This window comes from Pleuronectes platessa, chromosome 4 (assembly GCF_947347685.1).
Source record: "Pleuronectes platessa chromosome 4, fPlePla1.1, whole genome shotgun sequence".
NCBI lineage: Eukaryota > Metazoa > Chordata > Actinopteri > Pleuronectiformes > Pleuronectidae > Pleuronectes > Pleuronectes platessa.
The window spans coordinates 12,853,602-12,873,852 of record NC_070629.1 but is presented as its reverse complement, the minus strand read 5'-3'; positions in this window follow the sequence as shown (position 1 = coordinate 12,873,852).

Sequence of the window (20,251 nt, the reverse complement as noted above, 5' to 3'; positions counted from 1 at the left end):
CTTGTCCAGGGTCCCCCTCACTCAACACACACACACACACACACACACATACACACATACACACGCAAACACACACACAGACATTGGCACACATTTACTCTGCCAAGGCTCCATCTCCCTCCGTTGACTGTGAAGTAATTGCAGCGAGTATTGAAGGGAAAGCTTGTGCAGCCCATGGTGGTGGTGGTGGAGAGGGGCGGGGGGGGGGGCGGACTGAGGAAAATCTATTTCCCAATACTATCTAACTGCAGCTTTCCTCCAATGGACTTGCATTCCTGGTACTGGCTGTGTCCCATTGATTCTTTCCCAACATCATCTGAAAATCTATGAGCATAAAGGGCAGCTCCGCAAAGTACAAAGCACATAAGTGCACATCATGTTCTATACCGGCCACTGTAGGAGGAGACTCTCACTTTCACCTTTCTCGTGTTCACTTGCTCTGTGTTCTTCCTCGCTACCTCCTACCATTATTCTCACCCCCGTCCTCAAACGGTGTCGGGGGGTCGGGGTGTGGCGGCGAGGATGGATCCAGACAGAAGAGGGGAGGGAGAGGTGGAGGTGAGTGGGAGGGAGGGGAGGCACCGGGGAAAGGCCGTATGGATTATTCTGCACAGGTTGTGACATCTCCTGACAGTGCATTATACGGCAGGGAGCTAAGAAATGCATTTCCACATCCTGTTTCTGTGGAATAACTTACTCCTAGAAACCGAGCATCTCAGATTTTTGGCTTGGAGACCTGCTGATTGTTCGGTGCTTTACTTAAACAATTCTCTTGTATTTCACCGTCTAATTTTCTGTCTTCCTAGTAGACACAATGGGTGCCTCTTCAAGCAGATATATGTGTGTGCTTCTTTTCTGTCAAGATGCTGTGTCTAGACCTAAACCCCAGAATATGATCGTGGCAGTGATACAACATTCCTTGGACTGATCCATACTGTCCAACACACATTCACACGGCTGGAGTGTGTGCCAAGCAGCTCAGTGCTTAGACTGGGAGCAGACTACAGTTCCTCCCACTACGAGCACTTGCCAAGGACTTAAAATTAGACTGTGAAAAGATACACATTGTGCTGCATGGTTTGGAGCCACGGCCTGAGCATAACACAACCTTTTGATAACACGGTCTTGAAGCAAACACTCGGAGAGGGGGCGAGAGTGAGGGGGTGCATTCACAATTCCTGGAAAATTTACGACGCTTAGAGAGTGTTTCAAGGGACCTTAAAAAACATTGGTATGTCAATCAGAGGCACGGCTATTGATTGCCTATACCATGTGCTACCTAATGATGATTATTTCCTGACTGCAGGCTCCCTTTAAGGCATTATAGGGAAAATATAGTGAACACTCTAATATTTATGAGCTGGTGGTCAGCACAGCCCATGTAAACCTTTCATTTATTTCTTCAGGAAGGGTCATCTGATGTGCACCTGGTTTATTAAAAGGTCGTAGCTCTCCCTCGTTGCACGGTGCACTGTAAGCAAAATGCTCTTCACCTCCATGGTACTGAGGTAGCAGCAGAGAGGCTAATGGTACAGACCTTATCAGATAAAAGCAACATTAACTGCATGGCTAGATAAGTAAGAAGGTGTTTTTATTCTTTGGAATATCGGATGAACTGACCCTTTCAAGATAAGGTTTGATATTAAAGAAATATGCCTTTACACTTTCTTGTATGAGAAGATTAAAACCACTGTGTGAAGTTACAGCCTGCAGCCTGTTAGTTCAGTTAGACTGGAAACAGGGAGGTACACTTGGCCTGGCTTGGGCCACAAGTAACATAATCCACCAATCCACTCAGCATCTCCAAATTTAATCAACTGAAAAAACTAAATAAAAAGATAAAACTGTATTTAGCTGTTTTTCAAGGCTGCACATGCTTGACTATTGTTGGCTGGGCCCAAGAACTTATTCAAGGAGTTTCTGTGGTATTACTGGTAAACTCATAGACTGAATATAAAGATGGAAAAAGGTTTTCTACTGACCCTAACCCCACTATCCAGACATTTATCCCAAATATCCCAGATATGAACAATGATAATAATAATAAACTTTATTTATGCAGCACTTTTCAAAATAAAGTTACAAAGGGCTTTAAATAAAGAGGGATTAGGACATGTTAGGACTAAGGCAATTAAATTCTGGCAATTAAAACCGTGCTATCTCTGTGCATTTGGAGCCAGAGTCTGCATAGAAGTGATCATGGACGGGAGCCACATCCCGTCAACACACGCACTCCACTAACCACGAGTCTCAGCTGTCAATCATAACGTTTCACCCAAATAAAAAAACAAACTTACTCTAAAAACAGATTTGATCAAACATCAGTGCTATAAAACTTCCTAAGATGTTATGGACCATCTCTGAGAAGATGTATTTGAAGTGTATTTATGGTGCTTATTTATTTCAGTCCATGTCCCGTCCTTTAACGATAGTATACAGTTTATGTCCGTCTTTGTATCCAGTCTATGGCACAAACTGCTCCCAGCCAAGAAATAGTCTTATACATAAGCCCCTCTATTGTCATATTTAACTTACGAAACAGATAAACTTGTTTCTTGTCTTCATAATTGTCTCCTTGCTGTAGCCTTCGATTTAGCACACAGACACTTTTGCACAGCTATGATGGGATTACATTATTCAAGGTGGGACACAGAATTTTTCTCCACCTTTACAGTGTATGCGTTTTTTGATGTCACTGCTAATTAGCCCATATGGGGGAGTCGGACATGCAAACAAAGGGGTGTATACGTACTGTATGGTAAGTAAATACCACAAGCCACTTAACTAACAGGCAGAGGAATGACAGACAAAGACTGTGTACATCATCCTGACTCTGGTTTACCTATGTTTGCAGCTTTACCCCCCAGGGGACATTACTGCCTCATCAGAGAAGGGAAGAGAATGACATGTGCCAAAATACCCAGAGGCCAGAGGTCATTTGATGAACAGAGTGAGATTAAGATGCATGAGAGGTTGGAAGCTCAGTGGCTGACGGGTCAGAGTTCGTCAGCAGCGCAGGTGTCCATGAGTCAGGAGCAGCCATACAGGTGAGGTCACATTCCCCTTCACAACAGGAAGCTTCCTGTGTTATGAGCCTGGGGGTAAACCAAACACTGAAAGGTAGTGTACGATTATGTGTGTTTAAAGGTGAGGACATGTCAGTGTGTGGATGTGTGGGTAGTTAAAAGTGGATATGTATCAGTATGTGTCATATGCAAACAATGTTCCATATCCAGAGGTGTGGCTTCAACCCAATAAAAAATCTAAATGAAGACACTCCCCCACGTCACATGATTTGAGCGAGTGGGCCTCTGTCTACATACCTCGTTCCCTTCAAAAGTAAGAGGGATCCGTTTTTACACCCGTGTATGCACATGAATGATATAATGAGTTTTGACACACCCAACATGCCTACAAAATAACTACCATGCCCGATGGAATAGAAACATGGCCCTGCCTCACACACACAAATACACACACACTCCAGGCACCGATAAACAACGTGCGACACGACCAAACCACCCCGTGGTGAACAAGCAGGCATGGAGCCACAGCTGTGTCCCAAGCCATCACATCGACCAGGGGCCTCAAAGACAACATGTCCGCGTCAAGAAAATGACAAACGAGTTTCATACATGGCTAAGAGCTGGAGCAGGGAGACGGGGGAAGAGTGAGCTCTCGTACACTGACATTAAAGATGCATGGAGGAGAGAAAGGAAGACAAAACGAGATAGAGAGCAAGATGGAGAGAGAAGGTCAGTGGGCGGACAACCACCGGCCCTGTCAAAAGAGTTTAGTAAGACAACAGAGATCACACTGTAGGTTTAGGTTAGCTGCGTTTGGCTCACCGCTTGTGCAACTTATAGAAACAACTCTCATGCAGTTTTCTCTCAAGAAAAGCTGGTTTTCAGAGAAGCTTAGACGAGCAGATGAATGGGGAGGAGAGAAAGAGAGGATCTCGGGCCCAGAGGAAGAATGCAGAGGAAGGATGAGTCCTTTCTAAGAAGATGGGGGACGGCCAGAGCCGGGCGCAAAAAGAAGATCCTGTTTGCTGTCCCTTGATACAGTATACACACTAAATAGTCTTTGCAGCAGATTTCAGAGACAGACCCTTGTCTTTGTTCGGCTAATAGGCAGACCACTCTAAATGGGCTGTTTTTCAACCCTCTGACACAAAGACACTTTTTCATGACTCCTCAGTGCCATCGTTTTCCTGCTCCTCTTCTTCAGATATCTGGAACAGAGCGCTCTCTGTGTCTTGATGTGTCGCTCCCACAGCACCGGAGCTTTGAGCAAACTCTCTCACACTGCTCGCCATTGCCGGGCTCACATCCCTATAGTAAAACCACACTGCTCAACAGACACCAGCCAGGAGCTAGCGACTGCAGGCGCCCTTGCAGGGTCCCACGCAGTGAATACTTGGACCATTAACTGACCAAGTCACAATACCCAATGGATGAAATCAACATTTTACTGCAGCCCATAAAGTTTTTGCTCATAAAGATGGAATCAATAGGAGAAAGTGATGACCCCATGACAGCCTTAAATGTATTTGTACCATCAACAGAGTGGTTCCATGACATGAACCATCATTCTGTACAATCACGATATACATTTTAATGAGGTGTGTTGCCCTTTTCCGAGTCGGTCTGCACTCGTCGTCGTCAGCTGCACTGTAAACCTCCGAGTTGTTGTTCCTTTACTGCTCTGAGCCCTCAGGCTGCTTTGCACCTACCGGAGGTGAGCTGAGTTCATTATCTAATAGCAATTCCCACCAGTGGTTTTCAGCTTCTATTCCTGCACACTAACCGTAAACAGTGAAGCCCCCGACAATTACAGGTGTAGAAAAAGACAAATTACTTACATCTATATATATTTTTTATCTCCACTAGCTCTGCAAGATGTAACAGAGCACGGCTGTCAGGTACAAATCACCATTAGTTGTTGCTTTTCTTCCATTTCAACTTTCGATTTCAGAGGATTTCATGGTCCCCAGAGTCATGAAACTTGCTCCACGTATAATGAAATGTGCAAATATTCAACACAAGTAAAAACTATAAAACTGACTAAAAGTCAAGTTATAGGGGATTAACCTGACAACAGCTTCCTCCTCAGAAAAAGTTGTTCAGTCTAGAATTAAGTCTGAATGTTTTCATCGCTGTACATTTGTTGGTATATTGGTTTGTTTATGAGCAAGACTTCACAAAAACTACGCAAATTTACCATGAAACTTGGTTGAAGGTTGTGGCTTGGATTGGGGAAGGACCTATTACATTTTGGTGCAGATTGGACAAGGGGGCCGATCCATTTTCTTGGTATTTATGAGTGTGTGCATTTTGGTGCAGATCCAAATAAAAATTAATTTAAATGCAGTTTCATAAGGGGACTGTTGGGCCTTGGCGGAGGTATATTCTCTCTCTCTCTCTCTCTCTCTCTCTCTCTCTCTCTTTCTCTCTTTCTCTCTCTCTCTCTCTCTCAACTTTCTCTCTTTCTCTCTCTCTAGTTATTTCTACTGAAGTAATTCAGCTCATTAAATTATTTCATAAACAAGGTGAATTATTAAAGAGAAGATAAAAAAAAACCTCAAAAACTGCTGCAAAGATTATCAGCGTTGCTATTCACACTTATGTATGAGGTCTTTGACCATCGATATGCTGTTTCCATGAGTGTGGAGTCAAATGTCACGCAGGCTGTCTGTGGACTTTGATAGATCAATCTCTCTCCCACCAGCCGTCCCCGGGGCTTTCATCTGCTTATCTCTGACCACTGTCTGTCTGCCTGACCGCCTTTACTCATTCACACTCGGAGGCTTCCGCCCAGCCCTGAAGCTCTCACTCCGAAAAGCCCACATACCACACTCAGTGACCACAGCTACCAGTGGAAGTGAAGCGTCCCCCCCCCCCCCCCCCTCCCTCCCTCCCTCCCCATCTTCACACTCTTTTGTGTGTAGCCTATGTGGTATGCAGACATATACGTAAGCATGCCTCATTAAGCGACTACTCATTGCTGTTGGTGAACCTCCCTCAAGCCCATTCATGTCTGTGACTGGAGTCATACGTGTATAAGCAATTTGTCATCATTTTTGCGGAGATTCATCAGATTCCATGCTCCTGCTCCTTCGGGGCACATCCAATAATTTTTGCACCTTTGTGGCTTTACTCTGCAACATTAGGTTGTAGACATGTTTGCTTCATCTCTAATTGCTGCGAAAACTTTGACTTAATTGTGTTGCCGCTCCTTCTGAGACCCAGTTACTAAATCCAACATTTACTAAACCTACAGCCCCTGATCTGTCTGTATCCCACACTCGCTCACGCTTGCACCCAATGTCTCTCTCTTTTTTTTAAGAAGAGATTCTCATATAGACTTATTTACATATCCTACAGAGGCATATTCTACATGTGACTGCTGCTGCTGGAGGCTTTCCCGCCCACTCCAGAGGGTCTTTTCAGCCCCGGGGCTGCTGGAGTGATGGGATTAGAGGAGGCCTGGAGCGTGTCCACGTCTAGAGCCGAGCGGGACCGTGCTCCGACGACCCACCAACCTCAATGCTATTGTCCCGCTTCCCAGCGACCCACTCCAGGTGCCAGGCAATAGAGAAGATGCTCCAAACTTTCCCAGGAATGAGGCGGACTGACAAAAATAGTTCATTTAGCGCCGCAACCTGCGGTGCTCCCCCGCCTCCCCCCTCCGCTTCTACCACCACCAGCTCACTGAGAAGCTGAAAAGGAGAGTATCGTCAAAAAAGAGGCAGAGGGGATGTCTTTCTTGCTCTTTCTCTCTCTTCTCTTGCTTACTCCCTCAGTCTTTTAAAAGTAAATTCCCCTTTTTTGGTGGGGTGTGGGGGGCCGGTGGGAGGACAGTTGTTTTGTGTCCCTTCATTGGCTGATTTACATCTCCACAGCTTCTCTATCAAAGTGGCCATTGTCAGTTGTGACCTATGAAAATTACAGGGGACACTGGGGGCCTTTCTCCTTTGACAGGCTACTTGCTCGCACACAGACAAGCGTCCGCACGCGCGTACACACACACACACACACATACACACACAAACATAGACAAACACATTAAAGAAAACACCCAACAGTATAAACACACACCCACAACATACACCCTTTGCTTTCTTTTAATTTATTCAGATTTTACACTTCCAATAGCCATCGTCTCCACTCCTTTTTCTAAACATACAGAGGATCCAGAAAAGAGAGATGAAGGGAGGGAGGGAAGGAGGAGTCAGGTCATCCAGGAGTAAGGGAGACACATCCATTTGCACACCAATTGTTTTTTCCATCTCCCTGCGCCAGGGAGAAGAGAAAGACCACCTCTCTACCTCTGAGACCACCGTCCCTCCTCCTCCTCCTGCTTCTCCTCCCCTTCATCCCTCCGCTCCACCCTCCCGCCCTCCCTCTTCTGTGAAATCAGCATGAATGGAGAGCCACATTCAGTGGGGATGAATGGGATGGGGTGGAAATGGGTAGGGGGTCATTCTGACCACCGCAGCCCTCCAATGCCAGAGCCACATGTGCATCATATTAACATATGAAGCCTTGTCACTGCTGTGTCCACCCTCCCAACTGATCTCATTCACATTCACACACACACACACACACACGCAAACACACACACACACACACACACACACACACACACACACACACACACACACACACACACACACACACACACAGACTCGGAGCCATTGGGTCAGGTGCGATGCCGTTTTATCACCAGAAATCTCTCAGCAGCTTAGGAGGATTGGGCACAAGCGGTGGGGTGAACTTATGGGCAACAGGGACACAAGGGTGGTGGAGGGTGAGTGGGGCCAGGGTAAAGCAAGTGGGACTCTTGCCAAAAACATAGATTAAGGAGAAAAAAAACAAAGCAAGCCCGATAATGGCAATGAAAGACAAAGCTTCCACTACCGGAATTAAAAGAGGAACTGCGCAGCAATCTGCAGATCCGAAAAGCATTGAACTGTAGTTAAGCAAATTTGAAAAACAAGTTCAAAAAAATGTGAGGAGAGGGCCAAAGAAAACGTACCTTGGGCCCTCGCTGCACAGGGACCTTTTTTAGACTGCCTTTCCTGTTAGACTTTCCCTCATCGAGACAGTGCGTCACACGCAGGGAGTCTGCGGGCCCAACAGATGTTAACCCTTTGCAAGCTACACAGCAGCCTTTCCTGAGGAGAACTCCACAAGGCCTGTTCACACACTGTCTGCAGGCCGGGTCCGCAATGTTTGGACTGAGCCTCTCGCTACTCCGCCGTACTCCCCTCAGGCTCTAATCTGTTTTACAGCACAGAGGATTTAATGATCATATTACAGCTCCTACCTCTCAGGAGTGCTTGCCTAGCATTTAAAAAAAAAAAAACAGGTTTGGATCCAACTGGCACATGTTGAGCGGTCGTAGCCTTAACAGTTGCATGGTAATATCATAATGCGAAAAAAAGTTGCACTCCTCACCTCTAGTTAAGTGTTGTGTATATGGATGCATGTGTGTGTGTGTGTGTGTGTGTGTACTGGCGGGGGGGGGGGAGTTATTAATCACTGCCTGAGAGCTGACATCAGGCAGCCAGTAAACGTTAATTAGGACCACCCAATGGCCGGGCCACTGTCATTAGCTAATTGAGTTTGTTTATGTGTTTGTGTTTGCAGGGACAGAATAAAAAAAGGAAAAAAAAATGAGAGAGCGAGTGTGTGGAGGGAGGGGGTGAGGAAGGGAAGTTGGGAGGCAGAGGGAGGAGGAAGGAGGGAGGAAAGAGGGAGGGAGGGAGGGAGGGAGGGAGAGAGAGATGCGGGCTTGTCTCATCCAGTGCCCTGTTGTGGTGACATGTCCTTCAGCTCAATCCATAGGGAGAGAGACAGACAGAGGGGGAGAGAGGGATGGTGCAAAGGAGAGGAGGAGAAGATAGAAATACAGCCCCCCCCCCAACCCAACACCACCACCACTCCTCTGTCTCAGCAGCCTCAGGCCTCAGCCACGACCGGAAACGTCCTCCTCAGGCAAGCCACGGAAAGAAAGACATAAAAGAGGCAACACACACACACACACACACACTCCCTGAAGTTCACAGAATCCGGTGCGTTCTTGCCCCACTGATTTCCACAAGCATGCATGTTTGTGGAAATCAAATACATTCACACATAACACTGACGCACACTCACACACATATGTGAGCTCATGCAGCCCCTGGTCTTCCCCTGGTGTGTGTTTCACACACTCTGCAGCCTCCCCAGGCTGTTTAGAGTGATGCTGTGTGCATAGAGCAGCCATGCCTCACTGCTGCATGGTCTCAGATGGCCTGGTGTGGCTGGCTGTGGTTATGCCTGTTGAGTCCGCCTGACCACCACATGATGAATCACATCCCCGCTCTGTCCAAAACGACACACTCACACTCACACACTGGCCGACCCACCAGTGCTCAACACAGCTCTGAGCGGTCCAGGCAAGAGAAACAACTGTCCTCTTCCCTCGTCGAGCAAGGAGATTAATTTTAACAAGCCAAGTCGGAGCTCTCAACAGCAGTACAGAGAGCAGGAAAAGCAGAAAATCCACCAAGGAGCAAAGGGGAGGAGGGAAAAAGCTGAGCTGCAGCCCTCCGCTGTCAGGGTCTCTCTTCTTCTCTCGCTGTGATTTGTGCCCTTGGCCGGGTCCGATTCATGTCCCACAGATAGCTCAGCTCATGCCCCAGTAGGCTTGTTAAAGCAGTTGAATGAATGCCTACATGTAAGGATTTGGCCCAAAAGCTAGGACAAAAAAAACAACAACAAGAAAGCAAATCCAGGCGGACAGACGACAAAGTGAGACATTGGCCAGTTTGTTTTGTTACTTTCTCCTGCTGCTTTTTATAGGCAGCACAGCGGTCATTGAGATTATTGCTGTCTGCTGTTGCTTAAAAATAAAACACCTCCAATTTCAATTACAGTCTACAATACAAAAGAACCGTGATAACGTGAAAGGAAGGCAATTCGAGGAAAGCCTGATGTTTTACCACTGTGTTTTCAGGTGTTTAACTTTTCTGTTTAGTTACCGTCAGACCAGTAAGAACAAAACTCACTGAAAGTTAAAATCACGTTATACAATTGTCTGTTTTTACCAGACAATGTTTGTCCAAGTAATTTACAATTACTCTAAAAGTCTAAAATCAGGCGACAAATGTTGTTCATCATCAAACTGAATCTTGAAAAATCAAATCACTTCAGTTTAAATGTATATCTCTGGGACAGAGAATCTGCTTTTCACTGCTCGGTTATCAAGCATTTTATTTTGAAAGGTGTTTTTTATTCAATGACAACTGCAGCTCTTAATGTTTTATGTAAGAATTATTTTACAGGTAACCTTTCAGGAATCCTTTTTCCCATATCCTTCATAATTACACATATTTTGATTAATATCACTTTACAGTATTTTACTTTGTAAACTATCCAGGTTTAATGCTCACATCCATGCAAGTGTGTAAATTATGTTTTGCTTGTGCACTGGGAAGTCCCATTTCACTTTGTCTGAGATATGCTTCTAACTGTTCACCAAATTATCTGGTGCAATAACTGCTAATGTATCACCAGGGAATCTGCTCAGCCAATCACCTGCAGGCATACACTCCTGTTTGGAGACTGTGTTGCACTCTTCCAGTGAACAGAGTGAAAGGTAAAGAGGAAAAAACAAAAACAAAGGAGTAAAAAAAATGAGAAAATCATCCATCAGACAGGTGGATTTCTGTTACCATGGCACCTTGGCACGGTTGAAGAGCACGGAGCTCTGAGCTAAACTACCTCCACCCGCACCACCTTTTTCCAATGCTCCACCTTCCCCTCACCCCAGCACACCTGCTCAAACCCCAGAGGAGGGTTGGCGCACTCTGTGCAGCACACATCCATGAGAGATCCTCCCGAGCAAGGACGGGGAGGAGAGACACCTCCAGCTGGATGCTGGGATCCAGGGTTGGAGCTCTAAAATTAGCCCCAGCATGGGGTGTAAGAGCAGGGGAGCTGGGAAGGGCTGTGGGAGGGAGTGTGGAAGAAGAGAAGATAGAATGAGGGTGGGAAACTTGTGGAGGAGAAGGAATGCTGGGAGGTGGAGGGGGGCGGAAGGGTGGTGACAGCACACATCCACTGAGACGCTTCTCTGCACATTCACTCGGCTGTGGCAAATTAAATGTCTGAACTAGCACTTCATAAATATACAGGCATACACACACCTCTCCACACACAATTATGCATGTTCATAACACCGACTCTCACACATCCACACATTCACTTCCACAAATACACTTTGCACAGACACGAGCGAAAGCACTCAAATACCACACCATTAAACCATTTGCTCATTGTGAGATGACTACGCTGGAGCTTAAGCTCCATGAATGGTCCAGTGTCAATGGGCATCTGTGTCCCCATGTCCCACTTAGTCCCCTGCTGAGGAGCCCAACCTGCAGCTCAGTGTGGGAGAGCAGAGGGCAGATGGGTAGAGTCCGATTATAGAGTTGTCTGACCTCTCTCATAGGCAGCTCCCTGTGCTCCGTGCCCAGGGCCGGCACAGAAAGAGTGTTTGTTGTTGGTATTAGGAGCTAAACGGCTTAACGGTTAGCAGACGTGCTTGTAGAGGGTCGAGCACATAGTTTTGACTTGCTGCCAGACTCTTGGAAACAAGGCAGTTCAGGGTCGCCTCAATAGGCTAAAAGGGGGAAAGGGAAAAGGAGACGGAGAAGGAGAGCCAGATGGAGGACGGACTTATAGTTAAGAGGCACAGGTGTGGGTACAATGAATGTTGTTCTTCATAAGGGAGATATACATTTGTCATTCATTATGATCATACAACTTACCAGCCCGCTCACAGACGAGTGTCCAGCTACACAACTGTTTGATGATCTGTATATCACTGCAGAAAGACAAGCAGTGTTCTATAAAACAGGAAACTCTAAGATGTTGTGCCGCATCACCACTTTCTGCTGCACCGCCTCCGTACCTCACTACCCCACCTGTCAATCACTCTACCGACTTCCTGTTAAATCCAATTCTCTCGATTTTACCCGGAGGTCATGTCTGAAAACGGCTCAATTGTGTTTGAGGTTGAGAAATCAGGCTCATCAGAGACAAACCAGGCTCATCAGAGACAAACCAGGCTCATCAGAGACAAACCAGGCTCATCAGAGACGGCTTCTGAAGCTGAAAAACATCAGCCAAGTTTTGTCAACTTTTCCTTCAGCTAAGCCAGTTAATCACATGTGTGCTGCATGTGGTTGTAGATGTTGATAATGTAAAATATAATGCTTCCAAATATGCACTGCAACCAGAACTTAACTTGACATTACCCAGACAAGGTTTATGTTATAACGTAAATGTCCAAATTCGTAGGACAGTACAATAGAATGACAAAATGTTAATGTCAGTATTCAAATGTGAACTCTGGAAAACAACAGGAAAGAGTCCGGAACATTCAAGCGAGGGGTGGCGTCCGGGTGGAGCATGCAGGAGGCGGGACATGATGTATAATTTCTGCTGCGGAGATCACATGTTTTTGTTTACGGCACATTGACACAATTTACGCAAAAAGCTCTCGAAGAACCAATGAGACATTACGGTTGGCATCCTCTACGTGTCTGGCTCCTCTTTTTCACCCTGAGTTATTTGTTTTCTTCCAGTTTCAAGTCTGTTGCGTGTTAGAAATGTCAACACTGTCTCGTTGTGAATTTTACAGAAGTTTTCCAGCTGTATTCTCACATGGGCTCACTCCAGACATTTTACCAGTGGACTGTGAGGGAAAGTTCCAGAAAAAATCCCAAGCATCTGACTTGGACATGTGCTTCCTCACATCTGCTTCCTCACCCCTCCAGAAAACTTCGGGAAAATGTCTGGACTTCAGTGCGTCTTATGTATCGTCTGACTGCAAGCTCATGTACAGCAGGCTATTCTGCAGAGACCTGACAGTGAGCTTATGAGTGTGTTGGTGATGTAACTGGCACACAGCAGGAAGAAAACCAGCATCCGGGGGTGAAGAAGAAGGATCACCGCAGTGTTCCTTTTGCGTCACGTCCTGTCTCTTTTAAACCAAACAGTGTTTCCAGAAGGTGAGAACGTGTCTGACTCAAACAATCTCCTTTTGCTTGCTGCAAGTGTGAAAGGGCAACTCAGGACAACGTCTCTGGAGATTGTCCAGAGATCATGTGAAAAAAAATGGCCTGTGTAGTGTGTGTGAAAGGCTGGTTTAATGCCCAGAACACATGAAACTGACTACCGCTGTTATTTCAGTGGATTTTGGCTACATTTAAGTCTATCTACAAACATGGCTAACATAAGTACACAGACTAAAAAGTAAACTGCACTCAGATTAAGTTGAAGTACTGCTAACAGACTGTGTCAACTGTGAGCGCAGGCCGAGATGAAAAGGCCTACAGTAATCCCCTCTGGCCTGTCAATTTCCCTAATCTCCTGCTTTTGTTGTTGCTGGAGCACAGAGGAGGGTGTGACGGGGTCAGGGGTGAAAGTTAAGAGCCTAGATGGATGGAGGAGGAGTGGACAGATGAGGTTTCATGTCCTGAGAAGACTGTGCCTTTGGCTGAAAACCACCGCTTCCCCCTGCAGAACCCCCTGCTCTCTCCCCCCACCACCAAGCCTGAGATAAGAGCGAAGGAGGAGGAGGGGTCTCTTGGAAACACAAACTAGTTTCTGACTCACACAGGTCAAGGGTCAGTGGGACAACTTCCAGCAGTGAACACCTATCTGCATTGTACATCACACACATGCACACACATGTCCTCTGACTTTGGGCTTTTGTCATTTCCTGTCTTTTGTTGAAGCCCTGTTCAACAGAAAACCACACAGCACTCAGGCTTCATCCGCATGGTTACGTTTTCTTTTGAAAACCGAGTTTTCAAGGCAGAACTTCCTTTGTCCCCACACGGGTTTTGGCTCCATTTCAGTTTTAATCCCAATCTTTACTAATTCTTGAAAACTCATGGATGAACACTGCACATGCTGGTGTCAGTAATTGCCAACAAATGGCTTGTTTTCCGCTGTTAGCAAAGACAACATGTTCAGAAACGCTTGTAACTCACTATCCATATTGCTCTCAGCACTGGTAGCCGGGGCTAATGTGATACAAGCCTGACAAATCAGCGAAGGCAACATAATGACCAAAAAGACCCAATCATCATGCAGTTGTAAGCGTCTTGGTCATTGTTTCCCGACATCTCTGTTTCTGTCGGTCCCGATTAAACGCAGCACCAGAGTTTTCAAACTAAAGCAGCCAGCAGCATTTCCAAACTTCTCTGTTGTAGCGTCTCTAAATCTCTGGCGTATTTGTGGATGCAAGGAGTATCTGCAGCAGAGTGGATGTGTTTCCAAACAAAACGTAGTAGCCTCAATTGTATTTACAGAGGGATTACACGTGTTGGATGTTTTAATTTTCTTATATATACTAGATTCAAGCTTGTTGTGACAACTGTAGAGACAGCAGAGCTGCGAGGCAGAATCCTGGAAAGACTTTGACTGTGTCACTAGTTGTACTACCGGATAGAACTATCTCCTGAATGTAGACTAACAGGAAACAAAAACAGAAAAGACAGACAGAATGACGTCTTGGCTCAAACACCCGCTGCAGGAACGCCCACACTCTTTTTCACCCTGCACCGTTTTGACAGAGGTGTGAAGGTCCCTCCCTCCAGCCAAATACCTGTGGGATTATTAACATGCAGCCTGAAACACGTCTGGCCCAAAGGACCAACCCACAATCTGGGTAAAAACAACATATAAGCCAGGGAGCTGGAGAAATCCCCGGCCTTTATGTGAGAGGCGACTGGAGGAGATGAGGTTGCACTAGCATGTCTTCTCCTCTCCGACCCCGGGGGGTGATAGGTTGAGAACAGTGGCTTGCATTGTTTGACTGTACAACCCCCACCCACCACCACCACCCCCACCGCTGCCGCCTCTTCACCCTGTACCCCACCCAGCTGAAGATCGAGTTAACTCTTGCCTGCGGTCACTCCACCTCTCAGGAACCCAATCCTGCGCCGCTCTGTGTCTCTCTCCTGGGGCAGCCGGTGAGAGGTTAAAGCGTCAGCCCCTTTCTCTTATATGATTCATTACCAGCAGAGCTTCGCTGATGAGAATAAAGGCCGTAAGTGCGAGCTGCTGCACCACAGCAGGCAGATATCAATCAGCCGTGTGTGCTGATATTGTGCACTTTGAGCTCTGGCCCTCCTGTGAGAGCTAATGCACAAACGTATTCCTTCGGCATTGTGTAATTACCAGTTTGCATGTCGACGTCTCCGAGTTTGCACTGTGAGAACGTGCACCTACACTTATCGGTGGGTTGTCGTGTGAGTGTGTGTGTGTCACATGTGTACAGAGGGAAGAGGTTCCTTTGTCTTGTTCCTGATGCTAAGGGGCAGAGCAGGGGAGCAGGGCTGGGCCAGTGGCTCGTAAATCACAGGAGAGGATAGAGAGTAACAGCTCAAATTAAGATAAAACCCCCTTAATTATCAGCTAAACAGCCTGGTGTCCCCTCTCTCCCTGGGCTATCTGTCACCCAGCAAGCAGGCCCAGTCACCAGGGGACAGACTTTAATGCTCCTCACACACACAGAGGGGAGCTGCTGACACACGCGCACACACACACACATACAACACACACGCAACACACACTGTCTCGCCTCTTGTCTTTACCTCAGACACACAGAACATAAGCCAGGACATGACCAAAACTTCTGCCGTGCATCTAGTTCCACCCATGTCACCATCCGACATGTGTCTGTCAATCAAATTAACTTGTAACGTATCACCTCTTTGCATCTGTTGGACCGCCCCCCCCTCCCCACATCCACACCAACACACACATGCACATACTCTCCTCCGCCTTTTCTCTCTTTGCTTATTCACCGCGCCAATTATCATTACCCTAATGACTTCTCAATGGCCCTCAGTCCTCTCCCTTTTCAAAGGCTATCTCTACCTTGCCCTCCTCCTCTCTCTCAATTTGCAGCCCAATGAGATGTCCTGACATTCTTGTGTGTTTTCAGTGACACACACACACACACACACACACACACACACACACGCACACACACTCATATACACAAGTAGCGGCTCCCCAGAGGCAGTAGGTGGGGAAGTTGGGCAGCCTGGGTCTACTCAAAGCTGCAGAGAATGGTTGAGGCGCACTGAGGCAACGTGTGTGTGTGTGTGTGTGTGTGTGTCTGTGTGTGTGTGTGTGTGTGTGTGTGTGTGTGTGTGTGTGTGTGTGTGTGTGTGTGTGTTAGGGTTTCAGCACACATTTTTGTGTCAGAGTAAGTGCAAGAGAAAGAGGAGAGGAGGGTGGGTGGAGAAAAAAGGAGAGACCAAAGAACTATTTTTTGGCATTGGTGGTGTTTAAATGTTTTTTGTTACAAGGCCTCTTCTTCCTCTTTTTTCCCCCCTCAGTTGTCTTGCAGGCAGCGTATTGATTTTATATTAGGTCTGCGCTACCATCTGGCTGCTTTTCATTCCTCTGTTTTTATAAAGCAAAGGGAACCGAGAGAGAGAGAGAGACAGATAGAGAGATCGAAAAGGCTGGGCACAAAATTCATTATGCTTTAAATAAGGACGGTGACAGAAAGGGGAGCATACAGATTAGTGTGTGTTTTTATGTGTGTGTGTGACAGAGACAGAGTGGGTTTGTGCTTCACCACATAGTTTATGTTTGTGAGCATTATATGTGTGTGTGTGTGTGTTTTATTCGTGCATGTGGATAAAGAAGGAATGGTGGCAATAGACAGCCAGCCTTACCAATAAAGTGCAAAGAGTTGAATTTGACAGCAGAGAATTTTCACTGAGGGACCTCTTCACACACACACACACACACACACACAAACACACACACACACACTGATTCACACACCCCGACCCACAAGTCCTCTCATCCATTTCCTCATGGTTGCCCCCGTCCACTAAAAAAGAAAAGGGAAAAGAAAACAGATAGTCCCGAGAGAAAAATTGGAGCCCCTGAGAGCAACAAATCTTTATCTCCCTCCATCTCTCCTTCTCTTGTCCCCCTCGTTCCCTCAGGAGCAAGTTGACTGGCCAGTCCCCCCCCCCCCCCCCATCATCCATTGATTTGTTTCATCAATGTGTGATTGTCTGATGACAAATATTTAACATCCTGCCACCGTATTGATCTGAATACTGTGAGTGAAAAGGGAAGCGAGGACGCTGCTTTCCTCCATCACATGGTCAAACTCATATTTGTTCTCCGTCTATGGTACATTCTGTAAAACGCATGCGTGTTTGCCAGCTCATAGATGCGAAGCATTGTCGAGATGGTACATTTAGATTTTTATATCTATTTCAGATGCCAAGAAAATAGTTTTTAATGTGTAAATACCACAGATACCAGAAGGAATCAGTGTTTCTGGAGGAAAAAACTGTAGGAAACCTCTGGATGAGATGCAAAAGACAGACGAAATTCCTGTAATGCAAGATATAATAGCTGTTTTGCTCATCTTGGATAAAGTAACTGATTACATTTCTCCACAGCAAGTACATATTTCTTCGACAGATTTGTGCTATTAGTGACCAAGACTTCATGAGAGACGCAAAAAACAAATACGTTGGCTGGGCACGGTCATGCTTTATACAAGGATGCCACAGCGACATGCGGGGTGCTGATGCTGAGCAAGTTGTCACAGAGCGCCGTCGTCCGGCACTGAGCCTGCACTGAGACCCGGGACTGTTCTGTGATTAATGGTAGGGGACGCGCCCCACTAATTGTGGTTCCTGACACAGGCACACGTCCCCAGACAAAGCAGGACAGAGCCGGAGCAGGGTGCCATGCTCAATCACCTTCCAGCAGAAAGCCTGTGTGCTGCTGCTCTGGTGGGGGGGTTTCGGAGGAAAGAGAGGTCACACGAAATCTGGCAGTGACAGTAGAGGAGAGCTCAGACGAGACTCAAGTATCCAACCAATTTCAGGAAGAGGGGAGAACGCTGAAAGTCTGGCCATACGGCTCGGACGGGGATTTACTAGAGACAAACGGAAAAGAGGGAGTAACAGAAACTGTAGAGGTAGAGCATCCTGACATGGAAGAGGGAGATTTACTGTAGGCCCTGCTTTATCCTCACTGGATTATCCTCATTGGATTTGAATTTAAGTCTGTTTCTGTGTAACTACATGCACCTGTTGCAGCAATTTTGTATCATCAGAGCAGTATTGTATTTGCATCATTGTAAGTCTTGAAATCTTCAAAACATATTGCACTCATCTTTAAATATGTCGTTCTTTACGTTTTAGGTTCTCAGGAGTCAGTGTTTTTGATGATGTACTTTAACTTGAATTTTACAACCAGAGTAAACTTTTTACACAACTGACCCATGGACTCTGAAACGTCAGGATACATGCCCCCCCCACAACCCATGCAAATGTCTTGTGCCTCTCTTCCATCTGCGGGCATCTTTTGATAGCGAGGACAGATGGAGGTTGTGAATTGGCTGCAGCGAGGGACTCTTCACACTCAGCTCTATCAAGAAATCCCTTTATAGGGGGAGGGAGGCAAACTGTTTTCTTATTGTTGCTATCAGCACAGAAGGTTATGGCCAGTTCCTCAGAAAGACAAGATCTGCTGCGTCGCTGTCTTCATCACCTCAGGACATGTCAATGGAAATTTCAGCCTGATGATTTTTAACATATTGATATATTAGTGTTATAAACATCCAAACTATATGTCAGCATTTATGTGTTGGCACGCGGCTACGAATGTTTCTTAATTGTACCTCGGCCTCTCCGCAGCTCTATCGTCCCCGGGTCCGAGTCATTCAGGCAGAGCCCCCCTTGGTCCCTCTTTGGCCCCTCAGGCCCCCCAGGCCCCTCTGAGCTTCCCACAAAAAGTCCACAATGCTATTCAAACAATAGGCCAAGGGACAAAGAGCACATTTACACAAGTGGAGCTTTCTTTGAAAGCATAAAGGCACTGTTTGGAAGATTTCCAACTAAACCCCCCCAACATCCCCCAAACCACCCTAAAAAAAAAAAACAGCCCCATTTGCCCCTCTACACCCCAACTCTCCGTTTGCGAGCTTAAAAAAAGTTCACCATTCTAGTGATGGAGACGTGGGAGCCAAGTATACTACACCAAGCCCAATCCCACCCGCCAATCCACAAGCACCCCCAATTTAGCCAAACCCCCTCTTTACAGGACAAAAGCCTTTTAGAGGCCGAGTGTATGTGAGGGGTCTGGTGGATACCATAGTGGCTTAAAGACCGTGGAGGCCTCTAAGAGACACTTCTTTTACTCCCAGTCTCCCTCCATTCCTCTCTCTCTCTCTCTCTCTCTCTCTCTCTCTCTCTCTCAGGCACTGAAAAGTTCAGTTAGGGGTAGAAAGAGTTTGGAGAAAGATGGGAGGGGGACAGAGGAGAAGGAATGGGGGGTGTAGAGGGTGCTCTTATGTCAACATTGTGGTATTTTCCCAAAGATGCATATCGCCTCTATACAAATAGGAGATGTATTTATAGGAGTACATAGAAAGCTGCATGAGAGGGAGAGTGTTTGGCCAAGCTTTCTGGCCATGGCCCCCATGGCTCCATGGATGGTCTTCATGGCTAGTGAAATTGTTATTCTTTAGATGCGCGTTGGCTGGGAAACACACAAGTTCTCAGGCGACCACACAGTACTCTCCTTCCCCAATATGGCTGCCATGCAGGGGAGGGACCATTGAAGAAAAATGTCCAGCACTATACATCTTGACCGGAGCTAATATCACAAGGACTCTGATTTTGTCACCGGTTACATCCACTCTTCTATGCTTTCGTCTAAAACACATTAACTCTGTTGTGAACACACCTGGCGTCCACTCTACTTTGTAGTTTTAGAGCCACTGAAACTGAGAAATTTGCTAAAGCCACTAACCGCGTTTTAGTTTGAAAACAGGCTGCGTTTTGGTCTGGTCGGGCAGAAACGGAAACAATCACGTAGACACCAACAACCCCTTGATGATTTGGTCTTTTCCGTTACGACGTAGCCTTAGCTGATTCGTGAGGCTCCTATCACATGACCCCCTTCAGTAAGAAAACATTAGCCTCAACTACCAGTGTACAACATAACATGGATAATCTAAAGCAAATGTTGCTGACCCTGTTGTCTCTGCTAGCAGATGTTGTGTAGTTAAATTCATTGCATTTTACAATCACGGAACAGACCACTTGCATGCATAGGAGACAAGTTTGTACGCTTGTACGACACACCAGACAATGAATGGGCAAGTTGGGTCCAAGATAATTATCACATTC